The sequence below is a fragment of the Pelophylax lessonae genome (genome assembly GCF_965119305.1).
Source record: "Pelophylax lessonae genome assembly, chromosome: 1".
NCBI lineage: Eukaryota > Metazoa > Chordata > Amphibia > Anura > Ranidae > Pelophylax > Pelophylax lessonae.
The window spans coordinates 562,977,888-562,992,523 of NC_138768.1; the positions used below are offsets into that span (position 1 = coordinate 562,977,888).

At 47.4% G+C, this 14,636-nt stretch overlaps 1 protein-coding gene across 1 annotated transcript in view; it reads right to left on the reverse strand.

Moving 5' to 3' along the window:
- PTPN13 (protein tyrosine phosphatase non-receptor type 13) overlaps window positions 1-14,636 on the reverse strand; it is a 541,021-nt gene that overhangs the window by 18,322 nt on the left and 508,063 nt on the right. The window lies entirely within an intron of this gene.

A 14,636-nucleotide genomic window follows, 5' to 3' on the forward strand; every position in this document is an offset into this window, starting at 1 on the left:
GCAAATCAGTTATGTCACAAAGCAGTGTTTAGAGAATTTAACCCAACCCAACTCAAAAACAGAGGGGCGGGTACTACGTCTGTCAATGAGCTTAAGAGAAAAGGATTTTACGGTAAGATTTTACAAAAATCCATTTTCTCTGTCGCTCATTGACAGACGTAGTCCTCCTTGATTAATATCAACTCGGGACGTCCCAAAGCAGTGCCACAAATGAGGGGTGGGAAAATGGAAATCAAAATCCAATCTAGAAGGCCCAACCGGTGCCAACTAGAAGTTTTAAAGGCTCATCAATCACACGATGAGACTCAACTGAAATTCCAACGGAAAAAAGCCCTCGAGGTAGACCACCGGTCTCCTCAAATTGCGGCCTGCAAAACCTTGCGGCCAAATGAGGCATCCGCCGATGCCATCACATCAACTTTATAAAATTTTGTAAAGGTATGAACTGACGACCAGGTAGCCGCCTTGCAAACCTGGACCACTGACGCCTGATGGCGGTAGGCCCAGGAAGTACTGAGCGCTCGAGTGGAGTGCGCCTTAACAGGGAACGGAGGAATCCGACCCTTAATAGAATAAGCCTGTACCACCGTCTGTCTAATCCATTTGGAGATAGTCGCGGCAGATGCAGGCAACCCCTTTCTGGGGCCATCCGTGATCACAAAAAGTGAATCCGTCTTACGGAACGATTCCGTAGTCTTCAGGTATACCCTGATTGCCCGAACCACATCCAAGGAATGCAACGCATATTCCTGAGGATGATTGGGCATAGGACACAAGGAAGGTAGCACAATATCTTCATTCAGATGAAAGTCTGAAACCACCTTAGGAAGAAAGGATGGCTTCGGATGAAGAACTACCTTATCCCTATGAACCACTAGATATGGGGAATGGCATGATAATGCAGCCAGTTCTGACACCCTGCGTGCAGAAGTGATAGCCACCAAGAAGGCCACCTTCTGGGATAATGTAAGCAAGGGAATCTCCCTGATATTTTCAAAGGGAGGTTTCTGAAGAACCGACAAACGCCAAATTAAGATCCCAGGGCGGTAATGGCACGCGCACTGGCGGAGCCAAGTGCCGCACCCCCTGGACACCAAGGAATGAGTAGCCCAAGGCTTCTGAAAGAAGATTGCTAATGCTGAAACCTGACCCTTGATAGTGCTCAAGGATAGTTTCTGCTCAACCCCCTTTTGCAGAAAAGCCAAGATTCGGGTCACCGAATAGGTACGTGGGGGAAATTCCAAAGATTCACACCACGCGATATAAGTCTTCCATGTGCGATAATAGACTTTGCTGGAAGTCGCTTTCCTTGCTTTAATTAGAGTAGGAATAACTGACAACCCTCTGTCCTTCAGTACCTGGGTCTCAATGGCCAGGCCGTTAAAGCCAGCGGCTGTAAAGCACGATGGAAGATCGGTCCTTGAGACCGCAGATCCTCCCTGAGAGGAAGTCTCCAAGGAGCGTCCGCGACTAGCCTGTCCAAGTCGGCGTACCCGGCTTGACGAGGCCAGCTCGGAATTTCCAGGATAACTGGAGTTCCCTCCACCTCTATCCTGCGGAGAAATCTCAGCAGCAATTTGAGAGGGGGGAAGACATATAGTAGTGGATACTGCCTTTACAGGCCGTTCAGCGCGTCTGCTGCGTCCGCTAAAGGATCGCGGGTGCGAGCCCTGTTGAGCCAACCTACCAACAGATCCATATCCGGGGGGCCCCAATGAAGGGACAGCTGGTGAAATACCTCTGGATGAAGAGACTATTCCTCTTGATCCAGAATCTGACGGCTGAAATAATCTGCCTGTCCACCCCCGTGATAAATATCGCGGAGAGAACTGGAACAACTGTTCCCCCCAATAAGAATGTTGGCCACTTCTATGGCCGCCAGGGCACTCTTGGTGCCCCTTGGTGATCGACCTAAGTCATGACCGTGGCATAGTCCGATTGGATCCGAACCGAGCTGCCCTGGAGCTGCTCGGTCCAGTAAATCAGACAAAGTCTGATCGCTCTCAGTTCCAACACATTTATCGGTAACATGGAATTTATCAGAAGAAATGACTTCCCCTGGCTGAGCATCGGAGACCGAAGCCACCAGACCAGAGCCTCCCTGGTCCGCTCACTCAATCGGATACGATTGTCCAGGGAATCGGGATTCCGATTCCATATGAGAAGAATCTCCTCTTTGGAGAATTCGGGTATGAGACTGGGCAAATGGTACTGCCTCGAAGGAGGCGACCATCAATCCCAGCCAGTTGACGGACAGCAACATCCGAATCATTGACTGAATCTTCTGGAGTTTCTCCGCATGGAGAAACACTCTTGCCAAGGATGTATCCAAAATTAGGCCCAGATAGTTCAGTCTCCTGGTGGGAACCAGGGATGATCTTTGGGAAAAGCAACAAACGCTGATGTCCTGCAAAGATGGGGATATAAGGATAGGCATCCTAAATGTCTATGGACGCCAGGAAATCCCCCTGATGCAGGGAGGCCACCACTGTATGGATGGACTCCATCTCTTTCAAGACCAGAATTGGACGCACCTAGCCCTTTTTCCTGGGCATTGTGAACAAGTTCTAGAACTCCTCCAAGGAATGGGAACTACCACTGCTTGTTGTATCAAGCTGTCCCCCGCAAAGCTTTTAAGCGACCCGGGGATGTCGACTATTGGAAGGGAAGAATCGCACCGGTGGAAGTGATCGAAACTCGATCTTGTATCCCGACCATATGACCTTGCGAACCCCTTTATCCGGGATTCTGGAAAGCCCTGGATCCGGAAACCGGTGAAGACGTCCCCCCACCCTAGAGATGGGTGGGGCCCATTCTGTCAATCCAACGGGATAACAGTGGCTTTATTTAGTCTGGAAATCGGTGAGTCCACTATTGGTGGTACCGTCCATCTTTGTAATGAGGGATTCCTCAAAATGATAGCGCCTAGCCATGCGTTTGGAAATAGAAGGGCTCATTTACGGACGACCCTATTTGGGCAAGGGAAACCCTTCACCATTTTGGTAGGCTTGCTAGTACCAAAAAAGGAATATGAGTCTCAGCTACTTCTGCCGGTGTAACCTCAAGATTTAAGGTTTCCCGGACAGACACAACTAGTGCTTCCACCAACGCTTCTTGTGCTATGGCGGAAGCAGAAGCGTCCTCCTTACTGTCTGAGGAGACCGTACCTGAGACAACAACCCCAGAAAAGGGACTGCAATGACCAGCTCAGAATCCGTATCTGAGGTATCAGATGACATAGGGGTAGGCGGGGGTCGCTCTTCTTGACCCTCGTCCCTGACAGGCTACCTCCACCCGGGATACCAAAGACTCCAAAACTGCTGATAATGCATCATCACAAGTGGGGTACTGGAGGGTCCTGCGGCCACCCTGAGGGGATCAGGTGGGGATACATGTGTGGCAGGGTTCATGTAACAAGACACTTGCCAGCAAACACAAAAAAATTAATTGCAAGAAAAAAACTTTTTTTTTTTTTTCTTTTTTTAAACTTAGTCCCCCAGCGCAGTAGCGCACCTCAGTCTACCTGCTTGGACCCCTCAGAAAGAGAGAGAGAGAGAGACCCCCAAGGCTCACCTGATGCACAGAAGTTTCTTATCAACCTGCTTCCAGACAGGAAGTCTTTGGCTTGCTTTCCCTGGGCCAAGGAGGCGGCTCCGCCCCTTTACACGCCTTCCGGCGCCTCCCAATTACTCCACGAGGTGTTTGGTCACCTCAAACATGGCCACCCCCATGCTGGAGACACGAGGCTACGCCAATATGGCGGCCTCGTGCGATCTGCAGGAAAATGGCGGCGGCCTGTGTAGGATAGCGGCGGCTTGCAAGTTAGCAGCGGCCTGCAGGATGTGTGCATTCGGCCTGTGCGGCCTGCGGAAGTGCCTCGGACTGCGGGAGGTGTCCTCGGCCTGCGGGAGGCTGTGCGGCCTGTGGAAGTGACCGGCTTTCTGGAGGGATGGCGATCTGTGGCTGCAGTAACTCAGGCATAGGCATCGGCCTGTGTACACACTAGACAGGTAGGATACCTCTATACCTCAATAGTAATGCCTTTTAGTAGTCTGCCACTGACTTCAGTCACCCTTACAGTCATATAGTGACTTTAGATAGTCAGCTCCCAAACCAAGCCTCCTGGTTTCTATTCACAAAAATCACACTCAAATTGGGGGATCTGTGACCTGTTATAGGATAGAGGGGAGACCCAGAAAACCGAGTGTCCGACCATCCCAGAGAGGGGCCCGCGTCCACCAACAAACCCGACAGGGGGAGAGGGGGAACATTCTACTCACCATACTGGAACCAGGCGGGCGCCAACTCCTGACAGAACCCCTCTCCACCAGGGTGGGGGGGCTGTCGACCAATACGGACGCCGTGACTCTGTTGGTCATTGGCGTCCAGGCGAGACGTTTAACTCGCAGGGTCAGTCCCCGTCCAGTGGGACTATGTCGCGGCCGACCCAGCGCGGAGCTATGGCCTGCACGCGCTCGTAGGCTGAACTGGGGTGACCACTGGATCTCAACATCCAGCCCGTCGCCCAGTTTCAGCGTACTTGCTTGAAGATCTCACAGGAACACTGGAGAAAAAAAGCTGTCTAAAAAAAGTATTTCTAAAAAAATCCTGCCAGGACCGAAGATCCTAGCAAGGAATCTAGGTCCTTACTCCTAACTAGACAGAAAAAAACTGATTTGCTGTAGCAGGAAGTGAGAGGATATACCCTCTGGGACTGCCCCTAGGGTGTGGCCAGAACATTTTCTTTCCTGTCTAGTCCTACTCCTGTAGAGGGCAGTATAACCCGAGTTGATATTAATCAAGGAGGACTACGTCTGTCAATGAGCGACAGGAAATCCAGTTTTGTCTATCGTCCATTAACAGACACAGCTCTCATACTTCTTAGCCATTGGGACGTCCCAAAGCAGTCTAGGCATGAGGGGTGGGGAGAATGCAACCAGATAGTAAACGTAAACTCCAAAGGCTAAACTTAGCCAACTAGGTAACAAGGAGTTCAAACAGAACAACAGGAGCTCACCCATGAAAGAAAAAACCCCTAAAGAGAAATAAATGATTCTCTTATGAAACCGCAGCCTGCAAAACCTTGCGGCCAAAGGAAGCATCCAAAGATGCCAACAAATCTACCTTGTAGAACTTTGTAAATGTGTGCACAGACGACTAAGTCGCTGCTTTACATACTTGCACTACTGAGACCTGATGACGAAAAGCCCAAGAGGCACTCAGCGTTCTAGTAGAATGCGCTTTCACAAGGAAAGAAGGAACCTGACACTTCGGTGAATAGGCCTGAACAACCATCTGCCTGATCCATCTGGATATAGTCGCAGCAAATGCAGCCAAACCTTCCTGAGGTCCTTCAGTAGGAACAAAGAGTCCAATTTTCTAAAAGACACAGTTTCCGTTAGATAAACCTTTATCACGCGAACCACATCCAGAGAGTGCAAGGCAATTTCCTTGGGATGCTTAGGCTTAGAACATAGGGAAAGCAACACAATGTCTTCATTGAGATGACGATCCAACACCAATTTCAATTTAGGAAGAAAAGACGGATTAGGTAGGAGAACCACTTTATCTCTGTGAACCACCAAATAAGGTGAATGACCGGAAAAAGTCGCCAACTCAGACATTCTGCGGGCAGAAGTAATTGCCACTAGAAAGGCAACCTCCTTAGATAAAGCAAGCAGAGAAATCTCCCTAATGTTCTCAACAGACAGAACCAGATTGGGATCCCATGGAGGCAACGGGGATCTCCACGGGGGAGCCAGATGGTGCACCCCCTGAATAAAAGTGCGAATCAGGGCATTAGTAGCCAATGGACGTTGGAAGTAAATGGCCAAGGCCGATACCTGGCCCTTGATAGCGCCCAAAGCCAACTGCTGCTCAACCCCTTTTTGTAAAAAGGCCAAAACCCTAGCTATAGAAAACAAGCGAGGGTGCAGCTGCAGCGATTGACACCACAAAATGTACGATTTCCACGTACGATGATAGATCTTCCTAGACGTCGACTTCCTGGCCTTCAAAAGTGTAGGAATCACTAAGTCAGAAAGACCTCTATCCCTCAACACCTTGCTTTCAACAGCCACGCCGTTAAAGCCAGCAACCGTAAAGCAGGATGGAAGATCGGTCCCTGGGACAGCAGATCCTCCCACAGAGGAAGTCTCCATGGAGGATTGACGACAATGTTTACGAGGTCTGCGTACCAAGACCGACGAGGCCAGTCTGGGGCAACCAGAACGACTGGAATTCCTTCCACCGCCACCCTGAGAAGAAAAATCAGCAGGAGTTTGAGCGGAGGGAAGGCATACATCAGCCGATACTGGCTCCAAGGAGTCACTAAAGCGTCTGTGGCGTCGGCCAGAAGATCCTGAGACCTGGCCATAAACCTCTGGACTTTTCTGTTGAGGCGAGACGCAAACAGATCCACCTCCGGAGTTCCCCACCGGGCACACAGAAGATAAAACACCTCCGGATTCAGGGACCATTCCCCTTGATCCAGCACCTGACGACTCAGATAATCCGCTCGCCAATTCTTCACACCCGGAATGTGGACTGCGGAAAGAGCTGAAACATTGTCTTCCACCCATACCAGAATCTCGGCCACCTCTTTGGATGCCAGGACACTCTTGGTGCCCCTTTATGAATGATGTAAGCCACAGCTGTGGCATTATTCGATTGTATCCGAACCGGAGAACCGCGTAGCCGACTTGTCCAGTGGAACAGGAAAAGCTTGATCGCTCTGAGCTCCAGAATATTGATCGGCAAGGAAGACTCCTCTGTCGAACAATTCCCCTGGGCACAGAGCTTCCCTAGCACTCCACCCCAGCATGACAGGCTGGCCTCTGCGGTGACCACCGTCCAGAACAGGGGCAGGAAGGACTTGCCCTGACACAAAGCTGGCGACTGGTTCCACCAGGATAGAGCCGACCTCGTGAGATGGCTCAAACGTATCTTCTGGTCCAACGACCGTAGATACCTGTTCCATTTTGCCAGAATCTCTTTTTGCAGAGACCTCTCATGCAAGTCCGCAGGGAGGACCGATCGGTTTCCAACAGCAACCTGATCGCCCCTGCAACTTCTTACCTTTTTTCAATGGAAGAAAGACCTTTGCCAAGGCGGAGTCTAGAGTCAGCCCCAGATAAGTCACCCGTACGGAAGGCGTCAGAGCAGATTTTTTTTAAACTGATCATCCACCCGAATTCCTGAAGGTCTGAACCGTAATTGAGAGGTCGCCCAACAGATCCGAGTGAGAATCTGCTCATAACAGGAGATCCTCCAGAAATACTAAGATCGCAATCCCTCTCTGACGTAACAAGGCCAAAACCGGGACCAGGACCTTGGTAGAAACTCTGGGAGCGGAGGTGAGACCAAAGGGTAACGCCACAAACTAAAAAATGCTCCGTTGCCACCGCAAAGTGGAGGAATCGCTGCTGTCCCTCGATGATGGGGACGTGCAAATACGCATCTTTGATATCGATGGAGGCCAGAAAATCCCCCCGATTCAAAGTTGTCAACACCAAACATTCGAAACTTCTGCACCCGCACAAAGCAGTTCAGAGCCTTGAGATCCAGGATTGGACGCACATTGCCCTCCTTTCTGGGCACCATGAACAGGTTAAAAATAGAAACCTTGAAAGCGCTCCTGCAGAGGAACCGGCACAATCACTCCTTGAGCAAGGAGATCTTGCACAGCCTCCTGGAGATCCTTCAAACGATCCGGAGACAGGTGAAGATTTGACTGAAAGAACCTGTCCCCCGGCCAGGACTGAAATCCGATCTTGTACCCGGAACGAATCAGTTTGTGAACCCACTTGTCATGGACGAAGAAAATCCAGGGTTCCTGAAAGAAGCGCAGACATCCTCCCACCCCAGAAACAGGTGGGGGCACCCCTTTATGCTGAAGAGGACTTGTCCAGAGAACAAGACTGACCTACTTCGTCCCTCAAGAAGCTCTGAACAGCTTACCTTTTTCTTGCGCCCCAGGGGCACAAAAAAAACGTCTATGAGCGGTGAAGGAAGGTCCCCGCTTATTACAGGGTACTTTACCTTTGGAGGACTGAGGAAGAAGAGTACTCTTCCCACCAGTCAGACCGTTGATCAACTCATCCAGCGAGTCACAAAATAATCGCTCTCCCAGAAAAGGAAGATCTTTTAAGGCCTTCTTGGAAGCTTGGTCAGCCGACCACCTTTTCAGCCACACCATGCGTCTCAAGGTAATCCCCACAGCCGACACTCTGCCCACCAGGGGAGCCGCATCCAAGGACGCATTACACAGGAACACTGGGGCTTGGGCCATCTGGTCAATAATTTACATCAGCTCCGGGGGAACGAAGTCAGGATCTAAGTTCCCTTTCAGAACCTTCACCCATTCCGTAATCATCTGTGACACCAAAACAGACACAAAAACTGGTTTTAGGATAGAACCCGCCAACACATGAAGATGGCGGGAAAGGGATTCCACCCGCCAGTCCACCAGATCTGTAAAAACTGGGGAATCTTCCACAGCCACTATAGTAGATTTGTTCAACCTGGAAACAGGATGATCCACCTTAGGCGGTACCGTCCAATGGTTGGAAACCCTCTCAGCAAAGGGATACCGGCGTTTAAAGCGCTTAGGCACTACTAGCACGTGCTTGATGCACAGCCACTGGTCATTAACAATATCATAAAAATTTATCGGGACAAGGAAAAACCTTGCTCGATTTTTGGGTCTTGCAGGAGCCAAAAGACACCCGTGTCCCTGCCGGCGTGGGCCCATCTGCCATTTTTAAGATTTCCCTTACTGAAACAATCAGGGCTTCCACCAAGGTGCGTTCCCGTGCTTCAGCTGAAGAGGACAGGTCCTCTTCACCATCTGATTGCGAGGACTGCGACCCCTCCGGAAGGGGGGTGTCCATGGAGGCCTTATCAGTCTCTGAATCAGAGGACCCCACCAATGATGATGTAGGCAGCGGCCGTTTGCGGCTAGTAACCTTTTTCATTACAAAATCGACCTTGCTCACCAAGCTTTCCAGTGCTGCTGAAATCACGGCCAGCGACTGCGATCCGGAAGGTCTGGTAGTCGCACTAAGGTGGTCTGAGGGTGAAATCACCACCTGGGACTCAATAGTAATGCACAGAAAAAAAGTACTGTCAATTTAGGAGTGTCAATCGCGGTCCCCACCACCGATCACCGTGGTGTCCCCCTTAAATATATACAGACAGCAGAGTGCGCAGGGATATGCCCACAAAGACCCCAGTACTGTACCACCTTCAGAGAAAACCTCCTGAATTGATCTGCAGCAGGAAAGTGAGAGTCACAGGAAATGACATCAGCCTGGTATGTGAAAGGTCACGCTGCCTGTGTAGCTCCATAGGGCCAGTAGTGTATTTAGGTTTTGTGCTGCCCTAGGTCGGACTAAACTCGTGCACCCCCTAATTTACCTACGACCCACTCCTTCCTGTCAAGGCCACACCCCTTACTGTTTCAGACCCGCCCTGTCTTCTGTAAATCACACCCCTTCCTCTTTAGGCTCCACCCCTTCCTCTCTGTACATTAAAATTGGGTACAAAGTGCCTACTTGTATATTTTGTATGGGTACGTCGGGTCGCAGGAGCGCTCCTGGGGGCAAGCACGTGGTCCTGGGGGCCCCCATTAGGCAGCGAGGATGCCAATCCACGGGGTTGGCGGCTGTAAGTGCCGCCAGGCACCTGCGATCTTTCCATGCTGAGAGAGAACGACGGTCTGCTGTTGTAAACACAGCAGACCGTTGTTCTCTCTGAAATGCCTGAATTTTCCTATTTAGGATCACAGGTCTCTATGTTCATTTCACAAGCCCATCCCCCACACAGTTAGAAAAACCTCCTAGGCTCACACTTAACCCTTTGATCACCCCTGGGTTAACCAAGTGCATATTTTTTGCACCGATTACTGTAGTAATGTCACTGGTATCCTCAAAAGTTTCAAAAATGTCAGTTAGGGATCCGATCTGTCCGCCGCAATGTCGCGGTCCCGCTTATATGAATTAGAAAATAAAAATTAGTAAATCAATTCAATATCTATGGACTATCAATATCACTCTGTGTAAAAAAACTGGATACTAAATATGCATAAATAATCAATATTGAAGACAATAATCCAAGGTGCACAGTGACTGTGGTGCAAAAGAAGTATGAAAATGAAAATATTACAAGGTGCACAGTGACTACAGTGCAACAGTAATAAATATAAAGTTCATATAGTAATTGTAGCAATAATACTGTGCAATATATAAAAAAGGTTATTGGTTGAAAATAAAGTGCATAAACTATATGTGCATAGAGTCCCTCAATGCTGTGCCAAGTGCCATCATGTGAACTTCAAGAATGATATAATTTATACAGTGGATAGGAGGTGTAGTACTTACATACCAACTATAAAATAAGGGTGTGCAAATATTTTAAAAGTGCTAATGCTGATCACAAAAATTGTCAGTTTAACCGGTGAACATATTATAAGCTGAGAAAAAAGTCCATATAATCTTCCGATTTTTGAATGATCAACTATTCAAGGTACTTCAGTGTTATACATGTGGTAGTGTCCTAGTAAACAGTCCTGTATCCTCTAAACCACCTCTTTAAGTGCCGGTGCTCTTCAGTGTATGACCACTTCTAGGTGTGCAAACCACTCACCTTACTGCTGCAAATAATATGCTTAAAGTATTATTTCCAGTGTTGTTACTCCATTCTCTGCATGACTTGTGGGTACATCCATCCAATCCTCTGGGGTACTGCGGGGTACTGTCAGGATGTCCTGTATCGCACTATCCTTGCAGTTTTACTATGGTCTCAGAGAAACATTGGGCCATCATGGTGTAGTATATTCAAGTTTTATTTAAAAAGATATACAGTGGGTACGGAAAGTATTCAGACCCCCTTAAATTTTTCACTCTTTGTTATATTGCAGCCATTTGCTAAAATCATTTAAGTTCATTCTTCTTCCTCATGAATGTACACATAGCACCCCATACTGACAGAAAAACACAGAATTGTTGACATTGTTGCAGATTTATTAAAAAATAAAAACTGAAATATCACATGGTCCTAAGTATTCAGACCCTTTGCTCAGTATTTAGTAGAAGCCCCCTTTTGATCTAATACAGCCAGGAGTCTTTTTGGGAAAAATGCAACAAGTCTTTCACACCTGGATTTGGAGATCCTCTGCCATTCCTCCTTGCAGATCCTCTCCAGTTCTGTCAGGTTGGATGGTAAACGTTGGTGGACAGCCATTTTTAGGTCTCTCCAGAGATGCTCAATTGGGTTTAAGTCAGGGCTCTGGCTGGGCCATTCAAGAACAGTCACGGAGTTGTTGTGAAGCCACTCCTTCGTTATTTTAGCTGTGTGCTTAGGGTCATTGTCTTGTTGGAAGGTAAACCTTCGGCCCAGTCTGAGGTCCAGAGCACTCTGGAGAAGGTTTTTGTCCAGGATATCCCTGTACTTGGCCGCATTCATCTTTCCCTCGATTGCAACCAGTCGTCCTGTCCCTGCAGCTGAAAAACACCCCCACAGCATGATGCTGCCACCACCATGCTTCACTGTTGGGACTGTATTGGACAGGTGATGAGCAGTGCCTGGTTTTCTCCACACATACCGCTTACAATTAAGGCCAAAAAGTTCTATTTTGGTCTCATCAGACCAGAGAATCTTATTTCTCACCATCTTGGAGTCCTTCAGGTGTTTTTTAGCAAACTCCATGCGGGCTTTCATGTGTCTTACACTGAGGAGAGGCTTCCGTCGGGCCACTCTGCCATAAAGCCCCGACTGGTGGAGGGCTGCAGTGATTGTTGACTTTCTACAACTTTCTCCCATCTCCTGACTGCATCTCTGGAGCTCAGCCACAGTGATCTTTGGGTTCTTCTTTACCTCTCTCACCAAGGCTCTTCTCCCCCGATAGCTCAGTTTGGCCAGACGGCCAGCTCTAGGAAGGGTTCTGGTCGTCCCAAACGTCTTCCATTTGAAGATTATGGAGGCCACTGTGCTCTTAGGAACCTTAAGTGCAGCAGAAATCTTTTTGTAACCTTGGCCAGATCTGTGCCTTGCCACAATTCTGTCTCTGAGCTCTTCAGGCAGTTCCTTTGACCTCATGATTCTCATTTGCTCTGACATGCATTGTGATCTGGAAGGTCTTATATAGACAGGTGTGTGGCTTTCAAGTCCAATCAGTATAATGAAACACAGCTGGACTCAAATGAAGGTGTACAACCATCTCAAGGATGATGAGAAGAAATGGAAAGCACCTGAGTTAAATATATGAGTGTCACAGCAAAGGGTCTGAATACTTAGGACCATGTGATATTTCAGTTTTTCTTTTTTAATAAATCTGCAACAATGTCAACAATTCTGTGTTTTTCTGTCAGTATGGGGTGCTATGTGTACATTCATGAGGAAGAAGAATGAACTTAAATGATTTTAGCAAATGGCTGCAATATAACAAAGAGTGAAAAATTTAAGGGGGTCTGAATACTTTCCGTACCCACTGTATAGTAACTTACAGTTAAGATCGCAACAATCTACTTCAACTTGTTTGAATGCCCCATATGTCACTTCCGGTGTGCGCTTTCCTACCCGTTACGTCATGATATCACGTGACTTCTTCAAGCGATCATAACTGTAAGTTACTATATATCTTTTTAAATAAAACTTGAATATACTACACCATGACTATCACCAGGGATGAAACCCAGCGTCTGGTGATGTCTATGCATTCCAGACTTCAGGCTGTAATTGACTGCAAAGGATTTTCAACCAAGTATTAAAAAGTGAAAGTTTGATTTAGGATTGTTAATCTGTCCCATTACTTTTGGTCCCTTAAAAAGTGGGAGGCACATATACAAACTGTTGTAATTCCTACACCGTTCACCTGATTTGGATGTAAATACCCTTAAATTAAAACTGAAAGTCTGCAGTTAAAGCCCATCTTGTTTGTTTCATTTCAAATCCATTGTGGTGGTGTATAAAGCCAAATGGATTAGAATTGTGTCGATGTACAAATATTTATGGACCTGACTGTAGCTTTTTTGTTGCCCTTCTTGACACCAGGCCATCCTCCAAAGATCTTCGCCTCACTGTGCATGTAGATGCACTCACACCTGCCTGCTGCCATTCCTGAGCAAGCTCTGCACTGGTAGTGCCCCGATCTCGCAGCTAAATAAACTGTAGGAGACAGTCCTGGCGCTTTCTGGACTTTCTTGGGCACCCTTGAAGCCTTCTTCACAAATGCAGTGGAAATTTTTATGGGATTAAGTTAGTTTTCATGGCAAAGAGGGACTTTACAGTTAATTGCAATTCATCGGATCACTCTTCATAACATTATGGAGTATATGCAAAGTGCCATCACAAAAACTGGAGCAGCAGACTTTGTGAAAACTAATATTTGTGCCATTCTAAAAACTTTTGGTCATGGCTGTACATCTGCTTGAATCTAGTCACGGTTTGAATGACAATATTCTACTAAGGTTCTTTCATTTTTCAGTCAATGTTTGTTGAGCTGGGTGGTGCCAACAGGGATCAACATACTTGAATTTTGGACAATTCAGGAATCGAACAAAATTTGAGCTGGGTATAGCAAGCTTCTAAGTATTCATTAAATACATGATTCCGAAAGTGTATTTTATTTGCAGTTAAAGTGTATCTAAACCTTAAAACTACTTAAAAATACATTTATTGCAGCTTATCAATCAGAGGTCATGGCTGAATTATTTTTAGGTTTTTATTCTTTTTCCTTTATTTTCACCTGGTAATTTTGCCATTAATTAGATGGCGCTTACTGACATCGGTGATCAATATATGCATTTAATCCTGGTTTTTTTCATATAACACCATGTTTATTGTTTATTTTTTATATTATCTGTCGAAGTAAGTATTGCTGCCCTTATTTGATTAGCTTGATCGAGGATGGCTAATTAAGTATTCCGTTTTGAATTCTATGTCCTCCTCGACGCTATTGTTTTTATAAGTGCACTTCCGCCCTTAATGGCCAAGGGTCAGATTCGTCACTTCCGCCCTTCTCGTCCGTGATTGGACGAAGTTCCGGATGTGATTCTTGTATGGGGTATTTGTAAGGCGTGACCGCGATGTCCGGTAACCACGCCCCTGACGACGTCACTCTGACGAAACCGGTCGGGAGGTTCCGGACATCGCGCTTGCCACGCCCCCAAGACGCCGGCTTTGTAATGATCATAGCGGGACGCCGCTTTTTATGTGTTATTCGCTTGTGTTGATCTACTGCCATGTAAGTAGAACCTTGAATAAAGCTGTTTTTATACCGCCAAACGGGATTACGCTATGACTGCTTTTATCCTCCACATATTGCCATACATATTGGAGTCGTGTCTGGATCTATGAGCGAGTGAGGGTTTGATGCAGTCTAGTGATACTTGGTCCGTTCATGCAGAGGAGAGAACCCAGTCCATAGGAGTTATTACCTTATGCTCTTAGTGGCCCATCCATTAATTTGGAGGCCCACTCATTGCGGTAAGCTGCCATCTTGCCTATCCGCACGGGTGACTGTTTTATTTCCATTGCTCTTTCACATCTTGGGATCTTCACCCTCTAGTGGACTCTCCACCATCTATATATGCCGAATGGACTTTTGTTTTAGTGCAATTGATTTATTTCATTATATT